Below are 12,926 nucleotides of genomic sequence, written 5' to 3'. Positions count from 1 at the left end.
TCCTTTACATGTTCTGAAGCAAATATATGTAACTAATTCTGTATTATTTGTAATTACTAAATGCTCTGCTTCTGTGAAATTAGCTCCTCCGACAGTTCTGTATTCAGATGACATCCTGGGTGCTTCATGAGATGTGTGAGCAGACAGAGCTACCTGGCTCTCTGAGGCATCCTTGCTGTCTGCACAGCAGCCATTGCATACACCTGAAGAACAGTCAGAGCAGGCTGCAGCTCCTCCCACAAGCAAGTCCAGGTCAGACACAGGGCTGTACTTTCTCTACCAGGCAATGGTTTTCCCACACACTTTGCCCCAGTTTTGGCTCTTGCAAGGAATTGGCCTGACAGGGATAGAAAAAGTGATATTCTTTACCAAAAGTCCTTTTACATTAATATCTAAACCAGAACAAGAATGAGAAGGAGGGAATTCAAGCGGGGGCATAAGAGAGGTCTACTGGTAAGGGAACCAGGCAGCTCCATATCCTGGTCCTGTGGTTAACATCTCTTGTGACACAGAAACAAGATACATATCTAGTTATACATACACAGAAACATCCTCTGGAGCAAGGTCCAGAGCTCGGGTCTCCCAGGTTTTATTCCTAGGCTTAGCTCTTGCATTTCTTTCTGTACTGTAAATAATCTCAATATTGCACCAAGAAGCACAAGGTTGAACTGTTTTTCAGAATGAGATTCAGGTTGGTAGATTCTGGCAGCCCTGACCCAGATTCAGCCTCCTGGAGCAGGATGACATTTCACATGTTTTTAGTGCTCAATCCTTTTTTTTGTGGCCCTGTGACGTGGGTGGTTTTGCACTGTCAGTCTGAGGCACAAAGGACTTCCAGTACCCTGCATCAGCAGCCACAGGACATAACATAAACCTATCGATCCTTTTTCAAGAGTCGAGTGTTTAAACATCATTGCAGCACTTCAGTTCTGCACGTCTTTGCTGAATCTAGTTCACAGCCTTGTTTTTGCAGCCTCACAGTTTTCACAGAACGATTTCATTTGCTATGTAAATTATTAAATAAAACATGAGGTGATTCCTACAGTTACAGCCACTGGGTAAACAACCCTGAATTGAAATGCACTTGGGAAAAGTCTCATATTTCTGTGGGTGCCAGTTTTCCAGGTTTCGTGGGATTAGGCAATCACAAAGCACACAGGTGAGGTGCAGTATTACCTGCAGTATAGCTCTGCTGGAGTCCAGGGCTGTGCATCTGTGCCACAGGGGAAAAGATATGGCCCACTCAGATGGTTTCAACCAAAATGTGTTTATAAAGTTGATGTATACTTCTTAACAGTCCACTAAATTTTGCTTATAGTTACTGAAGCATGAACTTGATACCAAGAACATCATTTTCAATTTACTTCAAAGGGAAAATATGCTGTTAAAGCTGCGTGTTCACTGCCTTAAGTGTTTGTGCTTCTGTGTCCTGCTCAAATGTCTCTGGCATTTGAAGGAACTTTTGTTTCCCTTGTAACTTGGTTTCAGGTGTTTTCTAGCAAAATCTGACCCCCGTGTAGAAGTGAAAGGTTTCCTTAATCCATGTTTTAGGAATGAGGAGGCTCATTTCTGCTCAAGTCACTGGCAGTTTCCCACCTGGAGGGTTGGTTATGTTCACTATTACCATTCTTAAGGACAGCAGAGACATGTAGGAGGCAGAGCTGGAGTACTCCATCTGCTTTGTGAGAGCAAGAATAGTGATGCTGATGGACATCCCACCATCAGCAGTGCCAGCAGCAAGCACCATTTCCTAGCCAGCTCTTGTACCATAAGGACAATGTGCAATCTTCAAGCTGCTCTGTGAAGTGAATGAGTTTCACCACCATCAGCACCTCATACTGTGTTAGCAATATTCTGCCATTCCCTTAACCCTAGGATTTTTCTGCTACAGCTTTGAAAATGTGTGCCAGCAGGCCTGAAGTCAGTGTCACTAACAGTAAAAGCTTATCTCTCTTTCACAAGTACACTGAATTAAATGGATAGTCAGGCACTATTGGAAAATCCACAGATCTCTGTGGGGTTCTTTGATGGCTGCTTAAAACCTCTCTGTTAGACTGTCTCAGTGCAAGAACACAAAGGTCATAGACCTCTGCAGAGAGAGAAGGACAAAAATGAACTGCATTTAAAAATAAAATAGTGATTTCCGCTGTTTGTTGGCTACCCACTTTTGTGGTCACGACCTGTCACCCAGGAACAAGTCTCTGTAAATAACCTACTTCTGTAGGCAGGTTAGTGGCCACAAGATCTGACTGGAAATCAGATGACTATCTACCTCTGTCGCTGGCCAAATGAGTGACCAGCAGCCTCTCAGACTTTCTGTACTGTAATTTGTCCCTTTGTAAAATGGGGGTAATAACAATGCTTTTTTCCTTTGTAAAAGGCCTGTTAGATCCACTGATGAAAATCACTATCCAAAGTTAGAGATAATTGTTACTTATTATCTGAGATCCATCGTATTTCTTTGTAGCTTTGGAGAACCAGAATATTTGTAGCTTTAGGGAATCCCTTTCAAGCAGAAATCTCCTTATTTCTGACACTGTTTTCTAAAGCATGTCTGCATCTTCCTGACAGAGGCCAGCCAGGATGTATTTGAGGGCATGGCTAGTTTCAGCCAGTGTCTGATCCAAGTTCATCTTTTTTAAAATATGGTGGTGCGGGGTACTGGCATTTTTAGGGAAGCAGAGACCAGAGACAGAAAAAAAAAAGGAGAAAAAAAATATTGAATGCATCTTCAGACTGTGGATTTTTGGAGATTGCTACCCTGACTGCCATGTGATTTTGACCAGTGTCCTGGTGTTGTGCCTCGCTGTCCTCAGGTCTTTGATACCTGCAGTGAGATGAGATTAGATGAGTTCCTTGGGGCTGCTCGTCTTTTCTGTGGAGAACCATCTCAGCGAGGCTGCTCGATTAGACCCAGCTGGAATGTGCTGCCCTCCTTTGGGGCAGGGTCCATACACCTCTCTTAATCCAGTGCTTAGTGCAACGCTTCCTGGATCTGTAAGTGGACTCCTGAGGGAGATGGCAAGGCAATCAGGAAATTCCCAGCCCAGGCTGAGAGTGTGTGAGGACACTGGCTTGCTCCCTGCTGGTAATGGCAAGGGCAGGGCACCTCCCCTCGCAGCTGCATAGAGGGATGCATGCATCCCTCCTTGGACGACAAAGAAATCCTGTAGCAAGATAGAAGGTGCAGGAAATAGTACAAGAAAGAGTGAAATAAGTCAGTTTGGAGCTTAAGGGCTCCCCTCCTACGGGAGTTCAAGGTGGCAGTTTGGCGTGCCTTCCTCAGCCGTGCCTTCCTGCTGCCTCAGGCACCTGGCTGTGATGGGGAGGGCCACCAACAGAGGCAAGGGGTTTGAAACAGCCTCTCTGTGGAAGAGATGTTTTAGTCCTTGATGGATGTGTGAAAGATATGAGGATATGATGATGATTACCTTCTATTCCATTAGTGAGCGACTAGGGAGGATATTAAATGGTAGATATTAAGCTTAAACATTTAAATGTCTCCAGGATTGGATAACTTCCAGGAATTGGCCAAAGAGCTCTCTGAACCATTAGTGTCGACACAATGAAAAATAAAAAACGGAAGAGTAAAGACACTGAAAAGGGTTGGAAAAAAGCCAATCTTTTAAAAGAGTAAATGGGATGAGTGGGGGCAATAAATGCTCCTGAATCTGACATCCATCACAAGAGGTAATGGAGTGGCTGATACAGGATGCAATCGACAAAGTGAAGGGTCTTAACCTCCACCACAGGCTGATTATAAACCAATAGTGGTGGGTACTATACAAAATGACTTCAGCCCCCTTCTGAATGAACCAAGAACTGGGGAACTGGGGAGTGCAAAGGCAACCATACTTGGGAAACTGTTGTCCTTTTGCAGCTGAACCTGAGAAGGATCTGCTGTACACATGGCACCCTTCAACAGGGTCTTCCTCTGAAAGGAAACCTGAAATCATCACAAGTGGACTGTGGGACTGACATCACTGCCTGGCACAACGCTGAGCTGTGGTGTGAACAGGTCAGTTAATACGCTGAGCTAGGCTGTTTATTTGTCACTGAAATGTATATTTCAAAGCAACCAACTGGTAGATCTTGAAACAAAGAATATGGGTCACCAGGGAGGCTGAACATTGCGGAGTGGTGTGGTTCCTAAAATAACAGGAGAGCTCTGTGAATAAGCCTAATTGCATACAGGCTGCCTGTGCCATGCTCTGCTTGGGATGCCAAATATGTTCCTCAGAGATATAAGGCAATACATTTAAATATGCAAGACTGTCTGATCTCACTCACCAAGCAGAAGGCTGATGCAGTTGAGTTCTGCCTCCCACTGCTCCATACATGTGTCTCACTCATTTTTAGAAATACATAGCTACCACTGTGTTAAATACTACTCCATCGATGGTGTGAACCAGCCAAAACTGTTTTAAATTCAGTTAAGAGAGCAATTTGTTTATTCCCAGGATGCTATTCCTGCTGTAGATTCAAAGTCTGTGGCAAATTAAGAGTCAAAGCTGAACAGCCCTTCCTGTTATGCCTTTGACAAAGTAGGGCTGAGCCTGCTAGTGACTTGCTTTTTGTTTGCCTTTTGTTATTCCCTAGAAAGATGAACACTCATTTCAAGGGATAGCATTGAGTTCAGGTCCCAGGTGGTTTGGTTACACATCTTCCTCATAAGTATCTTTCTGTCTGAGCTGCGCCAAACACCTACAGAATGGTTAAGTCAGACTCTTAGCAAATTATTTTCAGGTTTTGTGTATGTCCTTGGGCTGTCTGCAATTCTAGTTTAACAGAATTATCTGAATTCATTATAAGAAAATGAGTTTAAATGTTCTGTGAAGGCTGTTAACATCTGAGACACTGCGAGCACTGCGCCTCGTTAAGTGACACACGGGAAGGACTTGACTTCCAGCCTCAGGTTGCCTAAAATACACTCAACATCTCGTACATTCCCATCCAGACAAAGCCAGTCTGTGTGCGTGCAGGGTCCATTTTGCATCATCCAGCTGCAGACATTACGTTAGATGAGCCACTGAGGGGTTGGCTCTGGCTCTTTGTTTGCCTCTGCAGCAGTGCTTGCAGAGCAGGATCTGTGGGGCCCTGGTGACACAGGGGCATGGAGTAGGGCACAGCCACCCCATGTCTTCTCCCCTGTCCTCCTGATGGCCAGCACTGCTTAGGACTGTGGCAGGAGGAATGGAGGCAGAGTAACCCCTTCTTGCAGCTTGGCAACACAAGGGGCATTTCTGGGTCACAAGTACCCTTGAAAAATAATTAAGAGGTTTTATTCCTTTTGCGCTAGAAATGTGGTGCAAAAGCATTACAGTTTTGGGTGTGGCAGCAAACCGGAGCTGAAGAATCAATGGTGATTTCTCACAGCCTTCTGGGGGTTTCTTTGTGAATGATGGTGTGACATTTCGAAGCATACTGGTGCATTAATGCCATTATTTTTTGGTCACAGGCATATGTCAGAGATGTTTCATAGGAGCTGTACACAGCCAGCAAGGGAGTGTGTGGACTCTGGGACCTACTGTACATTAAATATCTGACAGGACCTAGGCCATGTTCTGTCATGTGGGCAAGGCTATGCTGCCAAAAGGCGGCCTCAAATCTGCAAAAAGGGGGCCTGAAATATTTTGTTTCTGTTTTGCTGCTCGAGAGCCTTGAATGAGAAAGCAGAACACAAAGTCTTCACACTGCTCACATCAAACAACATCTTTTCCCCCTTAGTGGTTTTATTTTTTTTTATTTTTATTTTTTTTTTATTTTTCCTCTCTTTGGGTCAAGCCACAAACTTCGTTTTCGATTTCCTGAACGCACCTCTCAAGGGGAGCATTCACAGTGGGTCAGCCAGCTGTGAAGGCAGGAGTAGGGACGTGCAGCTCACGGGTTCACCGCGGAAATCAGGGGGAAGGGTGTTAAGAGTGTTTCTCCAGGGAGCAGAGCGACTCCAGTAAGAGTGTGGTGACCCCTGGAAGGGGCTGGTGCCTCCGTGTGCCGGGAGAACTGGTGCGAGCAGAGGCGGAAGGAAGAGTGGGAGACCCCAGGGAGCGTGTGCCTTGAAGGGGGAGGGTGCACAAGCCACAGAGCGTGAAACTTGCTTTTTTTCTGCTTTCACTTCAAGTGCTGCAGATGTTCTTTTCCTGGGATTTGACGCTGGGAAAAAGAGCGATGTGCAAAACCTTCAGTTTTATTAATTATTACTATAATTATTATCATTATAGTCATCTAACTGTTGTGTAAAATTGCAAGTATTTATTCAGCTTTTACTCTAGTATAATTTTAACCAGACTTGTGGGTTTGCAAATTAATGAAATCATAGGATCCGTCAGACATTTTACAAGCACAAATGCAATGATAACATCTAATTGCAGGGATCTGAGACTGTCTGACTGCAGATGGGATTCCATTAACCTCTCTCTGTCTGTTATGGATGTGTCAGAAAATTGTCAGAACAGTGGTGCTAAAGACACTCCAAACCTGTGTGATGGAGCAAACATTTAGGTCCTGAGTCTGCAAGAATTTAATCCACATCGAGGCTAAAGCATTTGCAAATAGTCCTGTGGCAACAGTACTTTCAAGTCACTTTTGTCTATAATCTAACCCATGTACAGAAGAAGCAGTATATCCTATAACAATTACCCTAATATATCTCATTACAATACATGCAGGGCTTCAGGTGCTGGAATGCTAACTAACTAACTTTGATTCTAAGCTGTGACAGTAGGATGCTGTATAAATCAGACTGACATTGTCAGGTGGCTGATTTGCTGCCGTGGCAGTTGTTTGTTCTTCCATTCCCAGTTATGGTCACTTTCATGCTGTGGAAGGAAATACTTCCTGTAGGTGTCTGCCAGAGGCATCCTCAGCATAGGCTTTGCTCTCTGGAAGTCAGGAGCATTGTAGGTGAAGTGAGGAACCTGTTTCCTTGTTTCCTACCGGTTCTGTGGAGCGTTGTTTAGGCTCAGGTGTGCCAAATCTATCCTATTTTGACCATGTTGTATGCAGATGCTAAATTAATAAGAATAAAAGAGAAAGCTCTGTAATCAATTTCAGAAAGTGATGATGGTGGAAACTTCCCAGGTGTGCTCAGCACAGCAGTGACCAGTAAGCACACGTTCAGTCTGGTTTCACCATGAGACACGGATGACCAGCCCCATCGGTGGCCCTAAGAGAAAACCCAACGCTAATGTATTTTCCACAGGTTCCCAAAAATCACTGAAGAAGCTGCGTTCAGCAAACCTGCAGCAGTGTAACCCGTGGGTGACACCTTGTGAGCAACGCCGTTAATGTCTCTGCTGTGAAGTTAGTTATTCACACGTAGCTGAACGTGTTCAGAGCAAACCTTGCAGGAGCAGGACGGCCTCTCTTTCTTAGTCGCCCAACGAGAGCGGGGAGGGGGGGAGAACACCACTGGTGAAAACGAAGGCGTGTAAACCCTGCCCTGTGGCGTGAGCACATGAGGAGGAAAACACTGCTGTGCCAGCCAGCGGGATCTGGAGGGAGGGAGAGCCTGCGGTGGCCCTCTGCTTGGTCTTGATACCTACTGATGAAGAACCAAGAGCCTGTCTCTGATTAGAGCCATCCTCGTCTTTTCTGATGAGTACCCTGGCTGTTGAGAGTGACAGCAGTGGTTTTTGGGTTGGTCCCACCCAGCAGGTGACAATATTCAGTGCCCTTCCTTCACAAATGCTTAAAAATGTCAGTGTTGGCAATGACAGTTATGTGCTCTGTTTTACCAAACCTAGTTCTTTCGTGTGTTTTTATACTATTAACCAGCAAAACTTTGCTTCCTTGAAAATAAGGGTATGGTGGGTTGACTGTGGCTGGACACCAGGACACGAGGTGCTCACTGATCTATCCCTTGCCTCCTCAGTTGGGCAGGGAGAGAAAATATAACATAAGGCTTGTGTGTTAAGGTAAGGGCAGGGAGGGATCACTCATGGGCAAAACAGGCTCAGTTTGGAGAAATCAATTTAATTTATTGCCAATCATATCAGAGCAAGATAATGAGAAATACAAACCAAACCTTAAAATACCTTCATCCCGTCCTTCTCTTCTTCCCAGATTTAACTTCAATCCCAAATTCTCTGCTTCCTCCAGCTGCAGCAGTCAGTTCATCACAGGTCTCTGCTGCTCCTTCCTCCTCACACAAGCCACCCCTGTAGCCCCTCCCTGACCAAAAGCTTGACACACAAACCACAAAAAAATGTCATGAATTTCGATTTAAAGATTTTTTTTTTCCAATTAGCAGGGTTTTTTACCATGTTTTTATATTATTATTTTATTTTTAATTTTTACTGTCACTCTATATATTTCGTTCACTTCTGGCTTTTCTCTCAAGCTGTAGGAGTCAGAAAGCGATAATTCAAAAAACCAAAAAGCTTCCCTTTGCTAGCGTGAATCCAGGAACTGGAAAGATTTAAAATTACAGAAAATATGCAGAACTTCAGCCAGTCTGCTAATCCTGTTTGGCACATCTGGAACTAGGCCAGGCACAGAGAGATTTACCATTTTGCCCAGGGTTTGGACAGAGTTAGGTGTGGTGATGTCCAGATTACTAAACAAATCTTGCTCTTCTGGAAAACAGAGATGACCAAACTCTGCGGCATGTTCCCCTTTTCAAAGCACAATACAAGATTACTCGGCCAGCACTCTCTTTAATCCTTGTTAGTATAAGCCAAGCTACGTGAATAACTCCTGGACTTCCCTTCTTCAGTAGTTGTCTTAAGGTTTTACAGTTGCTATTGTATTCTGAATGATAACTGCTTGTTGCACTGTGGAAGAAGATCTCTGTAACAAATTGAGTCTTATTATTCTTATATAAATGTCGGTACCAATGTCCCCAGACTTCCTCAATCAGTCTGGAGTGGGCCACTTCTCCAAATATGTGTATCTTAGTGAATAGAAACAGAGGTAAGTTGAATAACTTGTAAGTGGTGTTCACATTTTCCTCCTTTTGTATCCACACGGACTGTATCTAAGGGAAAACTGTATATTTGAAAAACACATGTAATTCTTAGATTTTGAAATACGCAGCGGGGAGGATCCTGAATGGGGGATTTCCCCAGAAGTGTGGGAGGTAGGGCTTCGTGGGGCGCTAAGGGTTTGAGGAAATACCCATTTCAACCACCAGAGGTCCGTTTCTCACAAGTCCTTTGCAGAGTATAGAAAGGACTCCGTACTAGTCCCAAAATTTCGAACTCTTCCACACTATAAAAAACATCTACACTATTTTGCTTTAAGTGACTAGTATGATAATGTCACCCTAAAAGGTAACATGTATTTTTTGGTTTCTGGCGTTACCTGTAGTAGCAGGAAGATCTTTTTTTTTTTTCTTTTTAGCACTCATTCAGCAGGTTACTGAAGAATACTGAACAAGAGACTAGATCAGTGCATGTCTCTGGTGATTTTACTCGTTCTCATTACGTACATACGGACAATGAAGTCACCGTGCAAGATAAGTCTTGAAAGCCCACTTTGGCATCCTTATCTTTTACTCAGAATATTTGGACGCACAAGTCAAAGGAGCTTGCTAATGGCCTCTCTTATCTGCATTACACGAATTACAGAGGCAGAGCACCATAGTGGGAAATGAGATACTGTGCACTAAAATGAATTATCAAATGCGGTGTCGTGAGGAGAGGAGTCACTTTGGGACTTTGAAGAACTACTGCCTTCCCAGTCAAAGATGTTGTGCACAGCTTTGGATACACAACTACAGAAAGACTCAGAAGGGCAGGGGGTGGGTGCAAGTTGAAGGGCATAGATCTTAGTCCTCCATCCTCTCCACATGTGATTCAGCTTCCACTAGAGATGTTACCAAAAATGAATTCTTGCTAGTGGGAGTGTCTAGAGTGATTTCAGACTTTCAGTGCTGCTTCTCTACATCTCAGTCAAATCTGCCTCCTATAACTAGGCCTTGAGGGTCCAGGGTGCACAGCCCACATCTTTAAAACTGCACTGAGCACCAAAAGTAGCTGTTCTGCCCAGGCAAACCCAGGACCAGTGGCAGCTGTGGCTTCTGCCCCTGTTTATTCAGCTGAGCAGAAAAGACTTTGCTCAATGTTCTCATACATCCCTGTTTCCACTTCCAGGACTGTGGAAAGCTCTCCCTGGGTATACCTTTGGTGGAAATTATATGCTACACTGTCATGGGTGCTGCCTGACACCCTTTCTGTTCAGCCAGTAGAAGTAGGCAGTCCCACTCCTCATCAAACCCCAGTACGTGTTGCACTGAACAGAGTCCTGCTCAGACACTCTGCTTCTACTGCTCATGAGAGGCAGCTGGAACTGGGGAAAACTACATTCTGGTCTCCATATGGAGGACCACTGCACCTTTCCCTTAAGGCTTGTTTATGATGAACAACATATGTGATCCTGAGAGCAGGTGTCAGGAGCCAGGTGTAAATCACAGCTGACAGAACTTATGCTGTTGATGTGGACACTGACTTTTTAATTGCCAATCAGTGTCTGCCTGACATCCAGGATCATACACAAACTGACTGGAATCAGAGAAGTTTTAGGTATCCACATTTTCTGAAAACAGTGTCCTATCCATGCCCCAGACAGTAACTGACCACAGAGTGTTTCTCAAGAGAAATGCCACCCCACTTCTTATGTACAACGTCTGTGCCACTGCCTGCCCCACCTTCCACCTACCAAATGAACACCTAAGGTGTAGGTGGAAACCTGTAATTTATATGTTTGGTCTAAAATCCCATACTTGGTAACTGAGGCTACATGGGAAAATGACAAGGAATTACACATAGGAACGTGACAGCCAGAAATTACTGCAGTAATTTCATAATCAATAGCTTCCAGCTGGCCTGCTGTCCTATACATCACTAAACTGCATCTAAATGTTAAGTTATATTTCTGCACATTTATCGACTCTCACCACTTGCTTTTTGTAACCCTATGCATCAAAGAGTGCAACTGGATTTCACTTTGTGGGAGTCACTCATGGCTCACTTCTCAGAGTGATGTTTGGGCCATTTGATTAACAACACCTCAGAGAGGAAATCTGAACTTCTAGATATCATTACGTACCAGCTTAATTAATATGCTTCTTTATATCTAAAGAACATGTCTCTATTCATCTTGTGTGAGTGAAAAGGAAAGAGAAAATGTGTCCATTTTCTAGTTTTAAGTTTTTCTTTATTTACTGTCACAAGGATTGGTGAATACAAATGTTCTCATCTGATGTTGCTTGTGTGCAGGGAAAATTGGCATGTTCAGAGGTGTCTCAGCAAATAACTGAGGTTGGTAAAGATTTTTGCTGTTCTTACCTTTCAGTTTGTTTCAAAGAAAAGGGTCAAGATAAGGTAACTCCACTCCCATCAGATCTAATTTCTAACATGTTTAGATATAAGCCAGTCTCATAGATTTTTGTTTTAAAGGCAGGAAAAAACACATGGAAAAAACTCAGAGTTACACATTTAAGATCTAGGCAAACCATCTGAGTTTTCATTCTCAGGTTGCCTGTTCTGTTACACCTGCGACAGAAGACATCATAGAAGTATCAAAGGATCAGAGTATTTCAGTCAGGTAGGCACATCTCTGCTGAGATATGAGAGGCACCTGACACAGCACAACACAGACACAACGTACAGAACCACAGAACGAGACAGAATTGTTTAGGCTGGAAAAGACCCTCGAGATCATTGAACTCAACCTTTGACTGTTCACCACCTTGTCAACTACACCATAGCATGTCCAGTCATTTCGTGAATACCTCCAGGGATGGTGACTCCACCACCTCCCTGGGCAGTCCATTCCAATGCTTAACCACCCTTTCTGTGAAGAAATTCCTCCTTGTGTCCACCCCAAACCTCCCTTGATGCAGCTTGAGGCCATTTCTTCTCACCCCATTGCTAGTTTCCTGCAGAAGAGGCCAACCCCCACCTGGCTACAACCTCCTTTCAGGTAGTTGTAAGGAGTGATAAGGTCTCCCCTGAGCCTCCCCTTCCCTAGGCTAAAGGTGCCCTGCAGGTTGGGTGGAGAAGTGATTGAGAACAGTCCTGGGTAGAAAGATTTGGGGGTAATGGCTGACAAAGGACTCATCATGACCCAGCAACGTGCCCTTCCAGCCCAGAAATCCAACTGCATCCTGGGCTGCACCCACAGCAGCGTGGCCAGCAGGGTGAGGGAGGGGATTATCCCCCTCTGTTCTGCTCTTGTCAGACCCCCCTGCAGCACAATGTACAGCCCTAGATAAGAAGGATGTGGAACTGTTGGAGTAGGTCCAGAGGAGGCCACAAAGGTAAGAGGATTGGAGCATTTACCCTACAAAGACAGGCTGAGAAAGTGGGGCTGTTCAGTCTGGAGAGGAAGTTGTGTGGAGACCTCATAACAACCTTCCAGGGTCTGAAGGGAGCCTACAGGGAAGCCAGTGAGAGACTCTTTGTCAGGAACTGTAGGGATAGGACAAAGAGTAATGGGTACAAATTGAAAGAGGGAAAATTTAGGTTGGATATATGGAAGAAATAATTTACTGTGAGGGTGATGTGGTGTGGCACTGGAACAGGTTGCCCAGTTCAAAGCCAGGTTGGATGGGGCTTGGAACAAACTGGTCTAGTGGAAGTTGTCCCTGCCTGTGGCAGGGGGGTTGGAAGTAGCTGACCTTTAAGGTCCCTTCCAATCCAAACCATTCTATGATTCTGTAATCTGTCTACTTTGTGCATTACATTTCTTCATGCTGTAGAAATATCCAGTGAAATGAATAATTCTGGCAGCATATGAGCTAAGGGAAGTTTGTGCTCTCCTTTCATTGTAACACAGACAGCTCTTCAGTGATCTCCTTAAGTATTTGGTTTTCAACGTTTCTTGGCATCTCCAAGAAGAGTCAGTACACAACAAAATAATAATTAAAAAAAATCAGATTCTTTAATGTTACGCTGATCAAATTATGTTCAGCTGTTAAAAAA

Source organism: Chiroxiphia lanceolata, chromosome Z (assembly GCF_009829145.1).
Source record: "Chiroxiphia lanceolata isolate bChiLan1 chromosome Z, bChiLan1.pri, whole genome shotgun sequence".
NCBI lineage: Eukaryota > Metazoa > Chordata > Aves > Passeriformes > Pipridae > Chiroxiphia > Chiroxiphia lanceolata.
Note: the sequence above shows the minus strand (reverse complement) of the source record.